Source organism: Toxorhynchites rutilus, chromosome 2 (genome assembly GCF_029784135.1).
Source record: "Toxorhynchites rutilus septentrionalis strain SRP chromosome 2, ASM2978413v1, whole genome shotgun sequence".
Taxonomy (NCBI): domain Eukaryota; kingdom Metazoa; phylum Arthropoda; class Insecta; order Diptera; family Culicidae; genus Toxorhynchites; species Toxorhynchites rutilus.
Window position 1 is genome coordinate 275,915,719 of NC_073745.1, and position 22,895 is coordinate 275,938,613.

Consider the following 22,895-nt stretch of genomic DNA (forward strand, 5'->3'; position numbering starts at 1 on the left):
TGAAACCTTGTGCCTCCAACGTAACGCTCTCGTTTTTGAAATCCGTCAAATATTCATCTATTCATTCATTCAGAATGGGTGCAGATTCAACTTCAAACAAATACTCACTAAATCAACGATAGTCCTACATCAACCTTGCGGTTTTATCACAGATATAACCCACTTCCTGTTTTTTACGAGGTTTTTTAACAAAGTTTTCTCAAACGGATTTTCCAATTAACGCGGATTTTACGCGTAATTTCCCATTAATGCAGCTTTTCACGCGGATTTCCCAATTAACGCAGTTTCCGCATAAAAAAATACCTGAGCAATATCACATCTCTCTCAGTTCTCATTTCTTCTTCATGCTCCCTCAGAGCATATGATGGTAATCAGTGCTTGCGACGGAACATAGCGCTTTTGACGGAAATTAGTGCCGCACTTTATCGCGATGCTTACGTAGATTTTAGGTGACCTGGTTCTTTTACGCAACTTTTCCAATTAACACATTAAGGACCGAACGTTTTGGGGCAAACTTGAACACTTCATTTGTTCGGATTCCACGAATGAGATCGTTTCCTTCGATGTGGATGAGACGAAGGCGAGCCATCAGTAGTCCTTGTTAGATTCTTGGCAAACCAAGGAATTGACCTTCAAGTGTAGAAAACACGAGTTATTTCGTAATCCATCCGTAACAGACGAAACGCGAAACACGAGAAATCTCGTGAGCGGTTTACGCGGTTTTTTACGAGGTACGTATCCCCCGCGTAAAAAAGAAACCTGGTTGTAATTATGTTAAACTTTATCTAAAACATGCTAAAATAAGATCTGGAGTACTCAAATTCCAAAATTGAATTAATTTTTAAAATATGCCAATGCTGAAGCTTGTATAACGATTAGGGAATGTTAACCGGTTTTACCGGTAATACCGGGTCATTTTTCATTACCGGATTACCGGTAATTTTGCTTTTTATATATTTGCTTTTATGCCGCTTTGAAATATTACTCGAGAATCAAATAAGATCTATGACTTTCGACCTACGACCTAATAACTAATAATAGAATCGCTGCTCCATCTGAAAACGAAACACAAGATTCAGCTTCAGCGATGAAAAATTGACAGCGATAGAGAAATTGGTTGATGACCTCGAACCAGTTCTGGTCGCTGTTGAACTGCTATTGCGGAAGAAATGCGCCCTTTATGAAGCAGACGTCAGATTGCAATTTGTGCTAGAATAGCTATCGGAGCTACTATAGCAAATTTCGAAGCAGCTGCTCGAAGCCCCGATTAGAAGGATTGCAGAAAGACGTTTCGTATATGCAGATTTGTTCCCGTATATCAGGGATGGCCAAACGGTAGTCCTCGGTCTACAGTTCGCCTGCGTAGGTACTCCTAGGCGCCCACCACCTGGTCTAGGATGGTGACACTATCGAAACGCAAATGGATTAAGATGTAAAACTAGATATTTCATCTTCAAAGTTTTCGTTTAAATATTTTACCTCAGATTGTTAGTTATTTAGGTATATCATTTGTTAAATGACCGAATGAAAATTCATGAAACATTCGGCATAAGGTTTCGAATATCAATAAAAACTACATTTTTGGAGAAAACTTCGATTTTGAAGACTGCGAATGCGAGTTTTAATGAAGTATTAATGTAATGAAGTAAGTTATTTTTATTTTAAATCTATGTAAATGTGATTTAATTATGCAGATTTCTTTCATGAAATATAATCATGAATAGAGCAACATTGATGAACGAGGAATTCAAAATTTCTTAAATTAAATATTGAATCATAAATAATAAAATTATGCTCTTTTTTGCAGTCGGATGAAAGCTGTCGGTGTAATTCATCGAGTTGTTTGGTTTACTTGTTGCATTTCTGATATTTGTCAAATTTCGTTTCAAAATATGCAATTGACCGTTCGATTTAATTTACATAATAGGGTTCAATATTTCTGACAGATAGTTCTACCTATCGGTAATTGAGAAATATAATAATCATGTTGGATGTATTTTTATAGAAAATAAATGTTTTGAATCTTCAGAGGGGCAATTTTCTTCAAAAAATCAACGATATCGATTGATGAGATTTTAACCAAATTAAGTAATATTTATCAATGATTTAATAACCGATAATTATTTTTATTTTATAGAATAATTTATCATTGAGTTTTTATTAGCATGACCTATTTTTTTCCTTTAATTAACCATCCTCTACTGGAGCATACGATCTTACAGACCGGGAATCAATAATTCTGTTCTGAAAAGCCTGAATTCATTGAAACTGAATGAAGTTAAATAAAAAATATTTTCTAGAGTTTGAAGATTCGATTATATATTTTTTTTTATTTTAATTAAATACCATCACGTCTAGAAAAACACAATAGCAAAATTACAGTCTGTGATACCGTGCGCGAATATACGAGTTTAATTTGCGCGCGAGTACAGGAGAGTTAAAACTAGAGATGAAAAGGACATCCGGTAGCTATCCGGCCAATAATTGCTACCCGGCCGGGTAGCAAATATTATTACTAAATAATATTTTTACTAAAAAAAATTCTTATTAACTTATGAGAAATCATAAGACAATAAACAGAAAAAATCTTTCACAAGTAAATAAGGTATGATTAATGACATGTCAGAATGTTATTATGTTATTAATGTGTTATAATTCTTATTGAAAAATTTGTTTATTTATTTCTAAAATATAACGCTTCATTTGCCTCATATTCGCCTGTCATTTCTCTTAGTCATGTATAAGCTTATAAAGGGCTGAGGCTCGAGGCTGGCCGGATATCTGTTATCCGGTATCCGGCCAAACCACTATTCATTTCATCACTAAAGGGTGTGTCACATTAATTGCATCACGGAAAAAACGCTGTAGAAATTCGCCCAGTAGACCGATCCTTTTGAAAATTTTAGACAGTAAAATAAAAACTATTAAACAACTTTTGGAATTTTCTTTTTATTCGTACTTCGAGCCCAAGCCCGTATGCTCGCACCTTCCGCTTTACCCCGTCCATAAGGTTCTGTACAACGTCAGGTTGTAGTTTTTTTTTAACAGAAATCCATTTTCTCTTGAAGTCCGCCTCCGATTTGACAACTTTTGGGTTCTTCCGGAGGGCCTGCTTCATAATCGCCCAATATTTCTCTATTGGGCGAACCTCCGGCGCGTTGGGCGGGTTCATTTCCTTTGGCACGAAGGTGACCCCGTTGGCTTCGTACCACTCCAACACGTCCTTTGAATAGTGGCAAGAAGCGAGATCCGGCCAGAAGATGGTCGGGCCCTCGTGCTGCTTCAATAGTGGTAGTAAGCGCTTCTGTAGGCACTCCTTAAGGTAAACCTGCCCGTTTACCGTGCCGGTCATCACGAAGGGGGCGCTCCGCTTTCCGCAAGAGCTGATCGCTTGCCACACCATGTACTTTTTGGCAAACTTGGATAGTTTCTGCTTGCGAATCTCCTCCGGAACGCTGAATTTGTCCTCTGCGGAGAAGAACAACAGGCCCGGCAGCTGACGAAAGTCCGCTTTGACGTAGGTTTCGTCGTCCATTACCAGGCAATGCGGCTTCGTCAGCATTTCGGTGTACAGTTTCCGGGCTCGCGTCTTCCCCACCATGTTTTGCCTTTCGTCGCGGTTAGGAGCCTTCTGAACCTTGTATGTACGCAGGCCCTCCCGCTGCTTGGTCCGCTGGACGAATGAACTTGATAAATTCAGCTTATTGGCGACATCCCGGACCGAACTTCTCGGATCACGTCTAAACTGCTTAACTACGCGCTTGTGATCTTTTTCACTGACGGAGCATCCATTTTTGCCGTTCTTCACCTTCCGGTCGATGGTTAGTTTCTCGAAGTACTAAAACGATAACTCTGCTGACCGTGGATTGGACGATTCCCAGCATCTTACCGACGTCCCGATGTGACAACTCCGGATTCTCGAAATGAGTGCGCAGGATTAATTCACGACGCTCTTTTTCGTTCGACGACATTTTTCCAAATTTACGAAAAATTGGCAGTGGAGCATGGCCAACGTGATCTATACACTCTTATCTGATTATAAGCCAAAGCTGAAGATATAATTCCTAAAAATTGAATTTCTACAGCGTTTTTTCCGTGATGCAATTTGATGTGACACACCCTTTAGTTAAAACTTTGTTTTATCGTCTTGTACTACATTCAATTTCTAGTAACTATTTGAAACAGTCAACGTTGGTAGAACGCAGCTTAACATTTGAACAGTTAGTCGTCCGTAATGCCCAAAAGTTTGGCCCAAGCTCAATGTCTATAAACGGATTGATGAAAACCCTCGGACAAGAGTTTTCGTACAGAGGGCATAAAAGGCAAATACATGACAATGGTATTCGGTACTCTTCGTACTGTACGCCCAATATAATGAGATCCGATCTAGATTAGAAGACGACAGAATTAACATTCTCTGTGTCCTTAAGTATTACTTTGACCAACAAAAACTTGCAAAATGTTTTTTTTTTGTAAACTAAACATTCTAAATAAAACCGGTGATTTACCGGTTTTACCGGTAATGAAATTTTCATCATCGAATAACCGGTTATTGAATTTTTGGCACGGTAATGCAATTCCTAATAGCGATATATTTCTGGTTTATATATATTTTTACCCATTAAAAAATGCTGCGCATTTTTAAAACATGTTTTTCGCGTGCCCAGTGGGGTCGTTTCAAATGGTACCCTAGCCTATTCAGCGCCCCGACCGATAACAAAAGGAGACGCGAACGACGGAACGACGAACCGTCAATTATCCCAGAAGTGTTCATTAATCATTTTGTAAATCAATTATGATTGCAAGGAACTGATAAAGCGAGGAAAAGGAAGGAGAATAAAAACAGTCTCGTGCGATAACGTACCGAAACGACTTCGAGGGGATCCGGTGTGGATGAGGTTTTGCGCCTTTAAACTTATGAAATACTTTCTGGGTTTGAATTTGTTTCTATTGAAATGTCAGATAACTCAAATGGTACTGATGTAAGGAGGGAAGTATACTTTATAGAGATAACACTTGTGATGACTTCCGGGTGACTTTCTTAAGAAACACGTTCATCAAACCCAATCGAGGTGAATTCAACCACGATACTCTGTTCCGACTAACACAATGTGATAAATGGTATGGACTCAAATACTCAATGAATCGCATTAAACTTTCACATGGAGATGTAACCGGAGGCCTAATGTTGACTAGCAGCTGGGATGATTCCAATAATTATAGCGTGGGTGATATCTCTTACCTGATGTGGCGAAAAAAAAGGAACAACACGGCGGGGTGATTCATACGTATCGTATTCGTTACCACTATAAGGCCACTAACCATGGCTGCATGTTTACGAGCAGTCCCATTAGCCATCGGAAAGGAATGCAGCCAACGAGCGAAAAAGGAAACGCGTATCCACACACACAATCGGTTTGCAAGTGAGAAAAAACGGAGGCAACTGACACCTGGTTCCTTTCACCGGTGAGCTTGCTTCTCGCACTATGTAGTAATTTACATGTCATTTCCACGGCTGTTGTAAACGACATGCTAAAAGGTTTGTAACAATCCATTTTTGGGAATTCGTGGCGATGGTTTAACCCACTCATTGCTGTTGATCCTTTTCCGCCGGAGGATACTATTTAAACTTATCTACTACAGTTGGTATCACACCTTTCGCAAACGGATAATGTGTTGAAAAAAATAATTATGAGCCAATTATCAGTGTCTTGCCGCATACATGTATGAAAGTCTGTCTGTAAAAAAACTGTGTAATACAACCGAAAGGAAACTGCAAAAAATCCATCTACATCCTCTACACCAGAATTCCTTTCCTCGTCCCAAGAGCGGTAAAAACATCAACAAAGATCGAACACGAAAATAAAAGATTGTCAACGAATTGGCCACCACACGGCTGAACGTGATACGGGGCACATCCTCCGACTGACCTGCAACCTGTGTCTTGTCTCGAGAGTGCAGAAACGGACACTTGATATTTATTGTTCACCACCGCGATAAATTTTTCAAATTGCATTCTCGCCTGCCATTGCATTGCGCAAAAGAATCTTCGTAATTTATTTTAAGGATGTTTGTTTTGTTTCGAGTGCTCTGTTCCAGGTTCAGGTTGGCTACAGTCATATCAATAGAGATAAACCGTAAATTAGTTTTCTTTCTATGTTCTATGTTCGAATTTTGTTACGTTCCTCGTACTCGTTCGTATTTTAACAAACAAGATTATTTTGCTCCATTATTAATACAATTGAACGTATTATTGCTCTTTTTTCTGGGATATACATTTTCATATGCACTTACAACGTTGGGCTTTCGTGCCAACCCGCCACGGAATTGATAGCATCTCCTCACAATTCATTCAGACTGTGAGGATTCTGGAAATAGTGAATCTTTTTTTTTTGTACATTTTTAAATAGTTTGATAGAACTCAGAAATTGTAATTCAAACATATGTTCTAAAGCTTGGTTTATTTGAAATCTATACACGCTACTGGGACTAAAACCTTGTTAATTTTGAATCGGTACGCTTTCAATTTGATGTATTTCAGAAATTATCTGCTTTAGAAAAGAACATTATTAGCAAAAAAGTTTTGTATTTATTGTAGTTTAACATGTTGAGCCTCGAGTTGGTCCCTAGGGACTGACGTTGATCTTTTCGTTAGAAAAACGTTGATCACTGAGACTGACAGTTACAAAATAAGAAAATTTGTTTTCGGATGTTTTATGATATGTGACTACCTTATTTTTATACAATAAATATCTGTGTAAGTGGGGACCGACACTGATATGTTGCAAATGCTCTTGATGCGGGTTGACTGGAAAGCGCGATTCAGCGTTAAATATTCAATACGGAATTTGTGATTTTTAGTCCTCTCGAATAAAAATTTGAACTTTTGATACTTGATACGAGTCATTAACTTCTGCACAAGCTGCTGGTTAATCTCATCTGCTGCTATTACTCAATTTATGGCCATTGAAGCAACATTTTCCTACTTTTCTTTAGATCAGCTCTGATGATACCTCAACACATTTCGATTGGTGGAACTCCGGGCAGTATGGAGGGTTGATCTCTTCCTCAATGACATCTCCTTCTTCATCGCGGTATCACTGTTGCGCATTTAATACTTATTTTTTTCAGACATTCTTTGATGTATAGCAACCACAACTATATTGTTGGTTGTGATGAAAACCGGAGTCTTCCGACCACAGCTGTAGATTCCCTGACAGGTCATCAGCTTACCGGCAGACTTGTCCGCAAAATCTAATTTATATTACTTAGAAACCTCTCCGCGACTCACGAAACATCTGTTCCGGAAGCTGTTTGAAGTCCAATTCAACATATGTTTCATACGAGGTCTGTTTAAAAAGTATTGCGACTTTCGAATTTACGCGGATTACGTATATTCGATTCTAGGTTTTTCTGTGACATTATGTTGGTACTCATGTCTCTTCCTTATGCTGACAAGTACGGCTATTTTGAATGTTCAGTTAATTGTTGACAACTGCTTTTCTTACACGTGTTTCGGTTCATCAACAGAACTTGTAGATGCAAGGTGCGGATACTTTTGTACTCGCGTGTTTTTCTGCAGACCAGAATGTGTTTCTCGAAAACAAATTTCAAAACTAATGAGCCTGGTGAAATCGGTGTTGCAAAATGGTTGCACGGTGCGGGTAGTTTTGTATTCGCATGCATTTCTGCAAAACGGAATGATTTCCCCAACACAGACTTCAAAACCAAGGTGTCTGGGGAAATCGGCATTGCAAATATATACAAGGTGCAGGAACTGTTGTACCCAGAGGGAAATGTGAAATATATTTATCGTTTAGTCATTCTTTCGTTCACATATTTTGTAAGTCCACCATAAATGAATGAAATGAACAAGGAATCATGACATGCGTCAGATTTGCAAAATAGAAGTAATCTATCGCATTGCATTAGTTGCCCTAAATTAGGATTGGATATACTCAAATGATTACTAAGCCAACGCTAGTCCTACGTCAACCTTACGGTTATATTTTAAGTATAACCCACCCATAGGTTTTTCGAAAAAAGACGGGTGGGTAATGTCGGGGACATAACCGGAGTGACGTAGGACTATACAAAGGGGACAGCTTTTGCTAAATATATATTTCGAATATATATTTTTATTTTCTTCTCCTACGTGAATACCTACCTATCTACCTCAAAATGGATTAGTTTACTGTTTACTCTTTATGAACATGTTGGGGTTCTGAAAAGAACCTTTGGTGTTGTGTTTTTGCGTTCTTTTTACAAACTTGATTCTTGTTTTTTTTTCTGAAGGCTTTGTACTTATTAAATGTTCAACGCCGGGCATCTGTCGGCATATGCACATATCGTACAATCAAAATGATGGCTGTGATAGGGAATGCATAGGTGGTTATCAGCTCATTCACTGTCATATATTTCACTATTGAGCATATTACCGTACCTTAAACTGTGGTTTCGGAGACGAATGAATTGTAAGATTTGTAGTCTCCGCAAACAAAGTAAATAAAAATGAAACAAAACTGAGTTTTTGGAGACGAACTCTACGATCTGTCGAGAAATAAACGAGCTATAAGCGTTCTGAAAAACCAACAGTAAATACAGGGACGGATGATCTTCGGATTAAAGTCCTTTAAAATAAGAACAGAGCAGCAGGAAATACATAGCTCATCATGTTGCTCCATTGTTAATTTTCTATACAATGCAGATGTAACGTCAGTCAATTTTCAACATCAGTTATCAACCAAAGAAAGCAGTTTTTGCTACTGAGAAATTTCGTTAATGCCATCCTGCATACAATGTGTTGTAATTTGAAGCCACTTTTAATTCGGAAACCAAGCATGGGTTTGTGAAAACTGAATGATCAATTTAAAAGACCCCAACCACCAATAAGTTCAAGAACAAGCATAAACAAAATAAATCAGTTTATATTATATGTCATATTATGTCACTTTAGAATGCATTGGTATTGTGAAAAACTTTTAATAACTCTTCTTGAGAAAGGCCCTTTGAAAACTCTACTCTACTTTACTCCAGCGCTACCACCTCCACCCTCTTGCCTTGAGAAAGGCACTCGATCCGTCGCCGTCCAGCCCGTCCAGCAACGATGTTGTCCAGTCGGTGTCCACACAAAGAATGATCGTTACGGCAGCGGAGCAGGGATTTTTAAGCTGACTGGCTGGCTTGAGAATTACGCATGTGTGAGACTGCGACCAATGTTTCGTTATTTTTTTTTCTTTTTCCTTTCCAATCGTGCTTCATTCTATTTCGCTGCTGCTCTGGTTGACCGTTTTGGTCGGTACGATTTGAGGAGCACAAATTGGACCAATCAAAAATGGGCACATAGTGCATTTGGGCAATGCTTGGTATTTCACAATTATTCAATTATTTATCTCAAGAAAAATGAAATGTTATTCGTTATGATAGATGCGTAGATATATTTCCTATCAATTGATGCAAAAACCTTTGCGATCTATTGAGAAATGCTCGAGTTATAAGCGTTCCAAATCTTGCATTTTTTCCTACTTGTTCAGTGCCTAGATTTCCATTTCACCCCCTATATCTTCCGGTTAGACGTAGTCCTACGTCAAAAGACGTGATTGTTTCCTTAAATCCTTTTTCATTCTGATATGCGTTCAGTTGTTCTATATACTCCCATTTTACCTCGACTTTTTTGAGCATAGAACTTTTTTAGCGTGAAGAGTATTGCGTACTAGAGATGGGCAAATCAGTTCAATTTGATGAACGGTTCAGTCACTAATCGTTCATCGAAGTGAATCGGGTATTTTCTCTATTATAGTGACTTTCAACACTGTTAGATGGTTCGTCATTTTTACCTTCCACATTTCGGAAGAATGTCGGGAGTTACAATTGATAGCTGGAACTCAACATCAATAAACAGCTATTCATTGATATCGTTGGATTGGATAGAAGATTTTTTGATTCGTATGGGATTTATATTTTTGAAATTTAGTGGAGAAAGATAAGGTGCTTCTTATTTTTAAAAGTCGCAAACTGTATGTGAAAATATGTTTATCGGTCGACAATAGTATATGTAATAATTTGATGCGCACAAAACATGTGTAATTTTCCATATTTTCTGTTAGGACAAAACGCCGGTTCCATGTAAGATCATGTTAAGATTATGTTTCATAATGGTTCATTCAGAGAAAAAATCTATAGCTTTTTTGACGTAGGATTACGTCTTTCGGGAACATATTGGGGTACAAATTGAAAATCGAAAATCGAGCACATCGTGAAAATTGTCCAATTTCAAACGCTTATTGCTCAGTCATTTCATGATGGGTTAATGAAATTTTTGCGTCAATCGAATTCGGCACTCCACAACATTTTTTTATATTGAATAAAATAATATACATCATTAAACTAACTATCAAACAATTCAAAAATCTCAACCCCTATCCTAACGGAAAAACCCACTTCTGATTGGTCAAAATTGACGACACATGCGGCGGTTCCCTAACAGACACATCAAAACCAAGCTGCCTGGGGGAAATCGGCATTGCAAATACATGAAAGTAGAGGGAGCTTTTGCTCCCGCCGAAATGTGTTCCCTAACAGAGACATCAAAACCAAGCTGCCTGATGGAAATCGGCATTTCAAATACATGAATGTCGGGGGCATTTTTATATTGCAAGTAAGGAGAGTGATACGATTAATTCTAGCAAATAAAATTTAAATTTGGAACTTTAATGTTGATTGCTCCGTGAAATTCAATATCAATGTCCAATCGTGTATTGTGAAAAATTTAGCACAAGTGTAAGTGTAAAATTGTATACGATAGCCGTTGTGTTAACCCTTTCCCGTACAACATCGAGTCTCACTCGTGGCGTACTTGCATAACATAGGGCACTAGAACAGAGCAGAGTAGTGAAATCAATTGTTTTGTGACGTATTAAATAATACGGGAAGGGGTTAGAAATGACTTGATATATGAAACGATTTATTTCAATTTTCATAAATATAAACCAAGGTGTGTTTCCGCTCGAGAACGGGTTGTTTGGCTTAAGCTGTCTGTTATTTTGTGTTCATTTTCACTCAAGGAAAGTTTAACGGCGAGAAAAATTGGAAAAGTGAAGAAATAGTGATTTCGCATATGCTCTACATATAGTATTAGGTGTTGTTAGTCCAATTAAAATTCGAATTGGGTTGAATAAACAATCAGAAAGTAAAAATTATAAAACCTTTCCCATTTCAAATATATTTTCGCTATATTAAAGTAACATGTTTTTACTGATGAGAAAAATTGATAATTGTGTTCGGCTTTAATAATTATCTTATTTACATTGGTGAATTTTTTTTCTTTATTTCATCCATACATATCACAAGAGGCATCTCGTCTAGGATCATAGAGGGCGGTTCTCATCATATCTCGTTCCACTTCGGTATCCTTTATCTGATCCTTTTCAGGTCCACAAAATCATTATCAAAGCGTTTAACGATGTAATTCTTCAAACATATCCAAAATCAACAGATAATCCAACGGAATCCTACGTCAATTATGCGGTCGTGTCTCGGACACAACCCTCCTGTGACTTTTTCAATTTTCACTAACAATCAATCATACAAACAATCACGATAACACGCACATGCAATAGGCCAAACAATGAATTGAAAGCGACGAAATTTTTTTTTCTCAAATTGCCCTCACTAAAGATTTTATGTTTACATAATTCATGAACCGCTCCAGCTTTCCTCAGATTTTTTTTTCTGAAAATCGAGAAGTATATGAATATTACGCGGAATTAAAAAATACATGAAATTGAAAATATATAGCTTTGCCTTTAAAACTACTAAAATCTAATTTAATTTTGAACCCAAAATTGAGTATACATGAACAAAATAAAACCTGCGTTGCATAAATTTTGCTCATGACAGTGACACATGACAATATCCTTTTATTTTTCTTATAAGCATTCTCGTTATATTTATCTATTCAGTCCAGCGCAAATCAGTTTAGCTGCACGCGTTCGATGATAAATTAAAAAAATATGAATCGTTCATATTTCGTTCCTCATTTTGTTTACATAATTTATGAATACACAGACATGATACAAGTAAAATTAGTTAATTTTGCAACTAGGGGTCGTTCAAATATTATGTAACACTTTTTTTACTATTTTAGACTCCCTCTTCCCTACATTACATTTAACAAAAGGTCATTTGCATAAAATGTTTAGATGCTCTACTATGACATGAAACCGTCTAAAATAGTATTCTTGATGTTATTGTTTCATATATTAATTTCTAGTATGTAGTGTCCATTTTGTGAGTATTAGACTATTCCTACTACATGTGTACCGTTGTATTAGCCAACGTATACTTCAGTTCATGCAATCTTGGGAGAAGTACATGGAGCAAATTCCTGCAGTTCCGTAATTAATGGGCATATCAACAATGCATTTGTCATTAGCTGCAATAGCTCGCCCCCGCCTGTTCGAATCTTACGGAAACCGGTGCCGCGAATAGAGACGAGCATCCGTCATTCACCGGAAACTGTTTGGACAAGATGGCACTAGACACTTCATGATTAAATCGCAAAATTAATTTCAAAATTTTACACGTCCGTTGTTGTTTACGTGTCCGCTACTAAGCGAACGAACATGGGTTCATAACTCAGGGCCCTCAATTGACCATCTTTGTGTGTTATTCTAGCTACTACGTCCATGCAACAATCATCATGTGATGGTGATCCCAGCCTCTCACTTCACATACGATCTGCTGCATCGGAAATTGGTACTATTAATAACACAACAATGGAAGCCTAATATCAACAGTCCATCTGAGTATGGTCCAATTGGTGAACATTCGAACAATAGTAATATTCTTACGCTGAAAAAGGCGACATCGGTATAATAAAGTTGCCTTCTAAATGCCAACAAGTTTGCGAACAAAACGGCGTATATTTGACTTAAATTGGATAATTTTAGGTATGTTGAATGAAGGGTCAAATTTCGATCAGAAATACGACATTTCTTTTTCCCCAACCCTATATCATGAAAACATAACTATTATGGAATCGTTTAATTGTTAGAGTTTTGAGCTATGAACGTCTACGCATAGCCCGTAGCTACAAAAGTCATACGTCGAAGTCAAAGATCATAAGAAATAGTCCGGTCGTTCACAGTTTACGTGAGTTATTTTCAGAATATGGATTTTAGTGAAGAAGTTCAGTGATATTAGTAAAAATATATGAAGCACTCTCAGGAAACTCAATCCGTTTATTGATAAGTACGGCATACTCAGGTTGGGCGGAAAGTTCAAAATTTTTGAACACTGAACAGTTTTTATTTGATTTAGAATGTATCAGTGATGAACCTTGAACAAATATTTATTCTTCGAGTTCACGTGGATATCGTCTATACTCCCTCGCCCCTCTCCGTGGACAAGCGTGTATATTTTCATACCCCCTACCTCCCTAAAGTTGTCTACGTGGTATGTGGACAGCCCCCAATTTTTTCGCTCCTGGATGCAATCAGCTGTTAGGCAGTTCTCATGTGGTGGTTTGATTTCCACTTATAGACGCGGGGTATTCCTTGGGAATAGAATAAACCGATTTTTCACTGTCCGTCTCACTCCCACTACTAAATATTCAAATCAACCGAAGGTCCATGTTACCCCTACTGTTCGTCTCACCCGCACTCCCTCTACTAGTTTTATAAACTTCCACGATAGCGATAGCTATATTTTTATTTCAAAAATTATTATGTGAAAATTGCGAAACCAATTCGCATAGTCAGTTCAAAAAGTGAGCTTCCCTATTGATAAAAGGACAGAGTTAATTGTTGAATGCGCTCATTCAGCGTTTCTCATTTTGCTTGAGCAAACTCCAAAGAAGGACGAAAGGAATTTCGAAACCATCGATCGGATCGATTGCTTGTCTAGCGTACGTGCATACATACAGACAAACAAACACAACCCGTCCCTAGCACCTGTGCCAGGTGCGATCAAAAGCACTAGTTGGCGTAGGTACGATAATTTAAACGATCTGTGTGTGCGCTGTAAAAATGTTGTTTTTTTATTAGGCCAGCCTGCCTGCTGCCAACAGCGAGAGGATATAAAAATGCCACATACAAGGTGTTGATGTTTTTTTTTTCTACCCAACATAACATCACATACCGGTGTTGTCCGCAAGATATAACCGAGTTTGGATTCCACACGGATACCCCGTGTGGGTTCATCGTAAGAGGAAAATAAAGGCAGAATAGTCTGCCGCCCGCTGCTGGTTTTGGTTGATATGAGCAATAAATTCCCATAAACTCCGTAATTAGAAATAGGGCACTCATTTGGGACGGGTATTACAAGAACCGATCGTGCGTTCGATGGATATATGGCCCTGGCCGATGCTATCGATCGGGATGTTTTGATCGGACATCAACGGTTTGATGAGTAATAAAAATTAATAACGCTTGAACCTTCCGCAACAGAATATGTATTCGATACTGATTTAATCAGGAAGCAGCTTATTTGGAGCGCTGTTAACCCTTTTTGAGTATCCATGTTGCCTGCTGCTGAACGATTAATGGATCTAATTTAACAACCCTATTCAGTGAACGTGTTTCGATGCAAGCATGAATCATGTCACCTGGACTTGGCGTGAATTTCGAGCAGCCACTGGCCTTACAAAAGCGCCGGTCATTTGCCAAATCATCTCTGAAAACTGAACCTCTTGGTCCGGGCGTCGATGTTTCGCAACGTGGGGTTTTGTTTCGCATTACGTATGCTCAAGATGTACGTTTAAAAAAAAAGCATTCGAGCAGCAAACAGCACACCGAAAGTGTTGTGTCCAAATTAGGTTTTCCTTTTCGGATAACCCTCCCGTTCAATAAACAACTATAAAGAGCACGTGTGCATATGGGATCCAGAGGCAGCAGCCATACGAGTATCAGCTCACATTGCCATTCGTAGTGCGGCTATCTCGCCTAAATGGATTCGACTGTTGAGTCAGCTGTTTTCGGGCTCTTTGCAATTCTGCACAGCAGCATATCCTGTGGCCTCAGCCGAAAACACGCTACCGCTGCCGATGGGATACAGGCGACCTACTAAATGGCTGCAGGTGGTACGTTGGTAACGAAATAACTATGAATGAATTTATCCGTAGTAAAACACAGCAAGATCGCAAGCAATTAGCAGTTTTCATTTATTGTTCAGCCGGAATAGAGCACATTTTTTGCTTCCTTCCATTCTTTCTCGCACACATGATGCGGAAGCACAATCCTGGATAAGGCAGCATATTTCGGTCCCAATGCCCGTACCTGGCGTAAATGAGTGCGCAAATCCATACATTGCACGTGAAAGAACCTAGGCGAACGTGCATATGGCTCGGCTTCTAGGCACGTTCGCAACAGTCGGTACCAAAAATTCCCGATCGCATTGTGCAATTTGCTGGAAAATCAGCAGGATGTGTTTGCCTTCGCTCGGAGAATGATTATTTTCACTGTGTATCAGTTAACTGTTGTGGAAATGTTCGCTATCAAAGCCCCGAGCTGAAATTAGTTCCGGATGTTTTGATCGTTTTGTGTAAATATGCAAAGGCGTCGATACTCCCATCGAGGATAAACGCGAACACTAATGGGTCGACTGCAAAGCAAATGCTGCCAAACTGAATTCAGCAATTGTGCTATCTAAAACATGGTAGAATTCCACCGATTTTGTTGAAATTATCATTAGATCATCGTCGCGAACAGTGCCTCATATTTCACAGAGCTCAGAAATATTGTCTATGGTTAAAATTAATCACGCTGCTCGTTTTTTTATCTATCCAGCAATCTGCGTAATAAATAAAATTGAATTCCATTGTATCAAATCAGCGTAAAACGTCCACTATACACATTGTTACACTTTTATTGACTCCATAAACAGCGTTTAATCCTTACTCTACTTATCGGGTTGTTTACTACTCCCCCATTTTACGTCCGAGAAGTAAACAGCGCGATAAGACCAAACGACGACTCGTGAGACGGGAAGGCTCAATGAAAATTCATCCTCCCGAAAAGGATGGCCGGCGCAAAACGCACGGTAAGACGGGAGCCGTGGTAGCCATGGTGAGGGGGTCTTCAGTTATTCCAGTTTATGATGACAAACCCTTCACGAGTGAGCAAACGGGCGCAGAGAAGCCGACGACGACGACGACGAAGACGATGCTGGTGTGTCCTGGCGCGCGAGGATGCCGCTACCCGCTGTTCGGCTGATAATTTTTAATACGTTCTGGCCAATACCTAGACGGGGCTGTTGCCATGTTAGTTCTTATTGCAGCTCGTAAAAAAGCAAACGATCAAAAGAAACCCAAACACAAAATCATACATTCTCATTCCGGGTGGAACTATCCTGCAGGAAAATCTTCGAAATAAAATGAAGAGTTTTTTTACAGCTATGTTCTACAGACTCATAAATAATGATACAGCATAACAATGGGTGCATCTCACGGAGGCCCGCCGAAGAGCCCGTATAAAAATGAAATAAAATAAGAGAGTCCCTCGAATGGCGGAAAATTGTATGAGTCAAAAAAAACACAAAAAAAACTCGAACACACCAGGCCAAAATCGCTGCTGTTGAGGTGGCAAGGAAGAGCGGCGTCTTCAAGAAATGAGAAAAAAAAGTGTAACGTGTGTGTTTACAGCAGATTTGCAATACGTTCCGGGCAGGGATGTAGGCTCGACGATTTTGCAGTAGCGAAATGCGTTAACACCGCAGTTCGAGTCGGAAAAAGTCGGATGCGCAATTGGAAATACTTGACACTCGAACTTCCACCCCTTGAATAATATGATTTATTTGCTATTTTGGGTTACAACACCGCAATTCATACGAAACGTTCCCCAGCTGCGAAAGTTTGCTTAATAGATTTCGATAGATCTTCTGTTTTAATTTTGACGTAGGACTACGTCTTTCATTTCTATACTGGGGTGTAAGTTCAAACTTTCGAAAACGAAAGCGTTACGCCGAAGACCGAGATTTTGTGCGTTAATAGCTCCCAAACAACTGCACGAAATAGTATGATATACACTTCATTCGAAAGATAAAATGTCTACGCGTTATATGCTTGTTACTTTTTGATCCAAAAACTTGTTTCAATAGCCCTAAAATTGCTTTCAAAACAAGCTATCGAAATCACACCAATCGGTATATAAAGCGTGTGTCACATCAAATTGCATCACGGAAAAAACGCTGTAGAAATTCGCCCAGTAGACCGATCCTTTTGAAAATTTTAGACAGTAAAATAAAAAACTATTAAACAACTTTTGGCATTTTCTTTTTATTCATACTTCGAGCCCAAGCCCGTATGCTCGGACCTTCCTCTTTACCCCGTCCATAAGGTTCTGTACAACGTCAGGTTGTAGTTTTTTTTGAACAGAAATCCATTTTCTCTTGAAGTCCGCCTCCGATTTGACAACTTTTGGGTTCTTCCGGAGGGCCTGCTTCATAATCGCCCAATATTTCTCTATTGGGCGAAGCTCCGGCGCGTTGGGAGGGTTCATTTCCTTTGGCACGAAGGTGACCCCGTTGGCGTCGTACCACTCCAACACGTCCTTTGAATAGTGGCACGAAGCGAGATCCGGCCAGAAGATGGTCGGGCCCTCGTGTTGCTTCAATAGTGGTAGTAAGCGCTTCTGTAGGCACTCCTTAAGGTAAACCTGTCCGTTTACCGTGCCGGTCATCACGAATGGGGCGCTCCGCTTTCCGCAAGAGTAGATCGCTTGCCACACCATGTACTTTTTGGCAAACTTGGATAGTTTCTGCTTGCGAATCTCTTCCGAAACGCTGAATTTGTCCTCTGCGGAGAAGAACAACAGGCCCGGCAGCTGACGAAAGTCCGCTTTGACGTAGGTTTCGTCGTCCATTACCAAGCAATGCGGCTTCGTCAGCATTTCGGTGTACAGCTTTCGGGTTCGCGTCTTCCCCACCATGTTTTGCCTTTCGTCGCGGTTAGGAGCCTTCTGAACCTTGTATGTACGCAGGCCCTCCCGCTGCTTGGTCCGCTGGACGAATGAATTTGAAAAATTCAGCTTATTGGCGACATCCCGGACCGAACTTCTCGGATCACGTCTAAACTGCTTAACTACGCGCTTGTGATCTTTTTCACTGACGGAGCATCCATTTTTGCCGTTCTTCACCTTCCGGTCGATGGTTAGGTTCTCGAAGGTCTAAATCGATAACTCTGCTGACCGTGGATTGGACGATTCCCAGCATCTTACCGATGTCCCGATGTGACAACTCCGGATTCTCGAAATGAGTGCACAGAATTAATTCACGACGATCTTTTTCGTTCGACGACATTTTTCCAAATTTACGAAAAATTACCAGTGAAGCATGGCCAACGTGATCTATACACTCTTATCTGATTATAAGCAAAAGCTGAAGATATAGTTCCTAAAAATTAAATTTCTACAGCGTTTTTTCCGTGATGCAATTTGATGTGACACACCCTTTCAACAAGTGCCGCTCGGAAATCCACTCAGTTATGATTGCGCAACAATTGAGGTACGATCGCTGGAATGGATGGATGTTTCCCTAACACAGGGGAAATCGGCATTGCAAAATAGATGTAAGCAGTGGGTACTTTCGTACTCGCTTGCGTATCTGGAAATTGGAATGTTTCCCTAACACAGACTTCGAAACCATGGAGCCTGTGAAAATTGGCATAGCGAATTAGATGCATGCAGCGGTACTTTTGTACTCATTTGAGTTTTTGCAAATTGTAATGTTTCCCTAACACAGACTTCAAAATCTTGAAGACTGGGGAAATCGGCATTGCAAAATAGATGTGAACTGTGGGTACTTTTGTACTCGCTTGTGTTTTTTGCAAATCGGAATATTTCCCTAACACAGACTTCAAAACCATGGAACCAGGGGAAATTGGCATAGCTAATTAGATGCAAGCAGCAGGTACTTTTGTACTCGGATTGACTATGGATTTGATATGGTATGATATGGTGTAGTGGATATGGTCGAAGTGGATATTATATTACATGCCGAAGAAATCACATTTATAAAAGCAGCGTTATTAAATTATTTGTTTACGAATGCTGCAATCGATCGTCGTTATTGGGAAGTTGGAATTGTTGGGAAGGGGGTCTTATTTTCGCTGTGTAATTCCGAAGAGGAATCCATTCCTTTTCAAGCGTTAATAATCCTGCTCCGGATCAACGATGATTCCAATTGCCGGGGCTTAGGGAGTGGGTACTATTCACGCTGTGTATTTCCGAGGAGGAATCGATTCCCCCTTTGAGCGTTAATAATTCTTTTCCGGCTCAACGTGGAATGATATGATAGTCACTTTATTATATAAAATGATTTGGTATGATAATCACTTTATTCGAAAAATGAAATGTCTAAGATTTATATGCTTGTTAATTATTGATTGCTAAGTCAACGTTAGTCCTACGTCCACCTTGCGGTTATATCAAAGATATAACCCACTTCTAGTTTTTTTTTCATACAAAGCTTTCCATTGTAGCTCACTCCGTCTGCAAATGACGGATCTCTAAAGCAGCATGACCGAAAAAGAGCCTGAAACTATTGGGAACCAGAACATAGGAGGATGGTTGTAAAAGCTGTTGTCCATGGTTATTATGCAAAAAATGAAATGGAAGAAAACCCCTAAACCAAGTTGTGACGTTGTAACGTGTACCACATATTTCATTTGTGAGCCCCTCGTACAATTAATTCCTTTATAAGCTCAGATCTTTTCACTCCTCTTTGATGGTGTATGAGATGCCCGGCAAAGCGAGTGCCGGTTTCCCCTTTTTTCATTTTTCAAATTCCACTGAGTGCCGTGGGCTCCGATAGCTGGTGCTAGCTGTCGGCTGCTGCAAAGCTCTCGAGACTGGACTTTTCGCTGACGAGATTTCTCCCAACGACGGAGAGACAACCTTAAGCGTTTTCTTTTTACTTAAAACCGAATCCCCGGCGCGAGATTCGGCTTGACCGGGACTCGGAGGGTGATAGGTTAATGCCATAGGGGATTCGGGAAACAATTCCGAAAGCGGGCGAAGAATGACTTCGGTACGACTTTTTCTAATAAAGAGTCTGATACAAAAAAAGAATAGCCCGCTGATCTGAGGATTCTACCTTTTGCGGAACCACTTCAGTTCGAACCGTGGAAGAAGGCAGAAGTGGAAAATCTTTTTTTCCGAAATTGCTTCTTTTTGAAATTGTTGGAAAGGTAATTCAGTGATAATTTTTTTTTGTATTAGTTGCGCGAAATACAATTTTGAATTTATCCCCGTGTAGCGATAAATTAGACAGCGTTAGTTCACCAAAATAAATGTGCGTTTTTCTTTCCCATATGGCTTTGGGGTTTATAATGGTGGCATCACGTTTCTTTTAAATTACTAAAAGGAGGGAACCGCTTCTGGCCCCGCGAATCGGAACTGAGGATTGGCCAATATACACTCGGCCGACGCAACAATATATTTGCGATTCTCCAATGCATTCCGGAGAGATCGACCAGCTGCTATTTCGGTGGCTAAAGCAGTGCGCCACAGCGACAAACAAAAGCGCGCACTGGAACATGCGCGTCAACAGCACGGCAATGGAAGCAGGTTTGCTACAATACCACCGAACTCAATTATCCAGAGTGAGTACCCCTTAAATTACATGCGCATGTCGGGGACAATAAGCGAGTCGTCGTTACCGACACTCAATGAATAGAGCCACAAAACCATATCCACAAAAATAGATTTCCCGCTGACGAGCGGTAGACAGATTATTTGAACGCACTCTTAACACTCCTATACTCGCGCATTGGTCTGTCAGACCGAGAAATCAATAATGCGTTGATTTCTCAGAATATATCAACACTACGACTTTGCGATTCTCTCTAGCTTCGTTATTCGTCGTTCGTCATCGTTTAGCGTATCGCATGTGTTGGTACAAAGGGGACGTGTGCCACTTTTTTAACACTTTCGGTCTGACACACCGACGCGAGTATAGGAGTAACTTTTTTGGACAAGTGCCTTTTTTCATATTCTAGAATATTGTTGAATGAAGTGTCGAAATTAATGTTAGTGGCGTGGAATATTTATTGAATATACTGCATAAGATCATTACCGGACTATTCTTATTTGATTTCAGTCCCTTTTGTAACTGGATTGAACGGATCCATATATTTACTATTCGTCGATATATTGGTCGTTAGATTCATACGTTCAATAGCAAAATATAAATGTTTGATTTTCGTATAGTTATTCGCTAAATATAATGGTCATACATACACACACTTGTGAAAGAATTTCACTTGTGGAAGAATTGTAAACAGTAAACTATAAACTAATCGGTGACTTATGGTCATTTTTAGCAGTTACAGTTTCGGGGATATTTTTTATAATGGACAATATCAATAAGAAAACAAGAAAAAGAAATAGAAGTTCCTAGAAATCCTTTCATATTTTTTATGCCCCATCTAAAAAAAGACATTAATTCTTAGTTTACCAAGAATACAGAGACAAAGAATGCTAGAATTATGCAAACTTTATATTTCAGAACATTCTGGTAATTAGGTCGTTATACATTCTTCTCTTCGATAAAAGACCCGAAAAACACGAAACAACTGCATGAGATGAAAAAATATGTTTGTTTCGAGCATGCAGTTATGCTATGTTCTTACTCCATTGAAACCACAATCGATTAATACGTTTTTATGTTATTTTATAGCTCTTTATACTTCCATGAATTATATTCAGTTGCTTACTTTTTATTAATAACAGTGAAAAATTCGATTTTCGTTATTTGTGTTGGAGTATCAAAAATTACTCTGTTTTGAGGAGACTGAATTAGATGACTATTAAAACATAATAAAGACGAAGAAAACATATTTTTTAAAGTTTTTTTTTCATTCAATCATACCTTTTTCTTCAAATAAATGCCAATAAAGCCTGAAAAATACACAATGGCAACATTACAGAGAAGTTCAATTTTCGGTCCTTGACACCGTGCGCGAGTATACGTGTTATGATTTTGCACGCTGTAATGTAGTTCAGACACCAGGACTTAAGCGGATGATCAAGTGATCATGGGATCGAATCCTAAAAATCAATGTACATATAGTTAAATAAAAGTTTGTAGAGTATGTAGGTGAAGTATGAAGTAATGAAAATTATTTTGAAGTGTGGGGATTAATTATAATAATTAGCTAATATTATATATGGAGATTGATTGTGAAAATGGAATTTATGGATTGAGGAAAATTTATTAATAATTTGAACTTTAAAACCACAAGCTGTTTTCCGTGAGGTAATGAATTTCTGCACAGAAACAAGAATAAATCCATGTTGAAGCATAAACCACGTAATCCGCCCCCTCCCGCTTAGGTAAAAGAACTCCCCCGAATGCTGCGTTTCGCGAACAACTAGTACAAGAAGGGTGTTGTCATTGGATTTCCTTTTTTTGTAGTTTTGGTCACGAGTCGGGTTGACTCCTTTTCTTTCAGCCCCCGCTTTCACCTCCGTAGCGATTGGGAAGTGTTGTGGGGATTCGATAGTTGGATCCAGTGATGATACTTACAGCCTCTCGCTGTTCTTGAGTGTCGCTGGGGTTCTTTTGTAGCCCGTGATCGGGTGATTGTGAAAGGTTTTCCCTTTGGTGTTGGCTGGTTGCTTTCCAGGTACTTGGGCACAGTCGTTTCTCGAGCCGGGAATTTGGCAAGAAAGATAAACCCGCCCTAAGGTTGGGTCTCAGAAGCTGGGCAAAATTTAACCGCGGTGGTTGGTCTCCCCTATGGGAGTGGCGCATAAGCCGGCCACCTACGAACAAAGCCCCGGTCGCGACTGGCTCTCGTTACAACGTGACCCGTGCCGAGAGATGACTGGTCGAGGAGGTTCAATCAGGTACCCTGTCGCTAACGGAGCACCAGAGAACCCTCCCCAGTATCTTCTGCC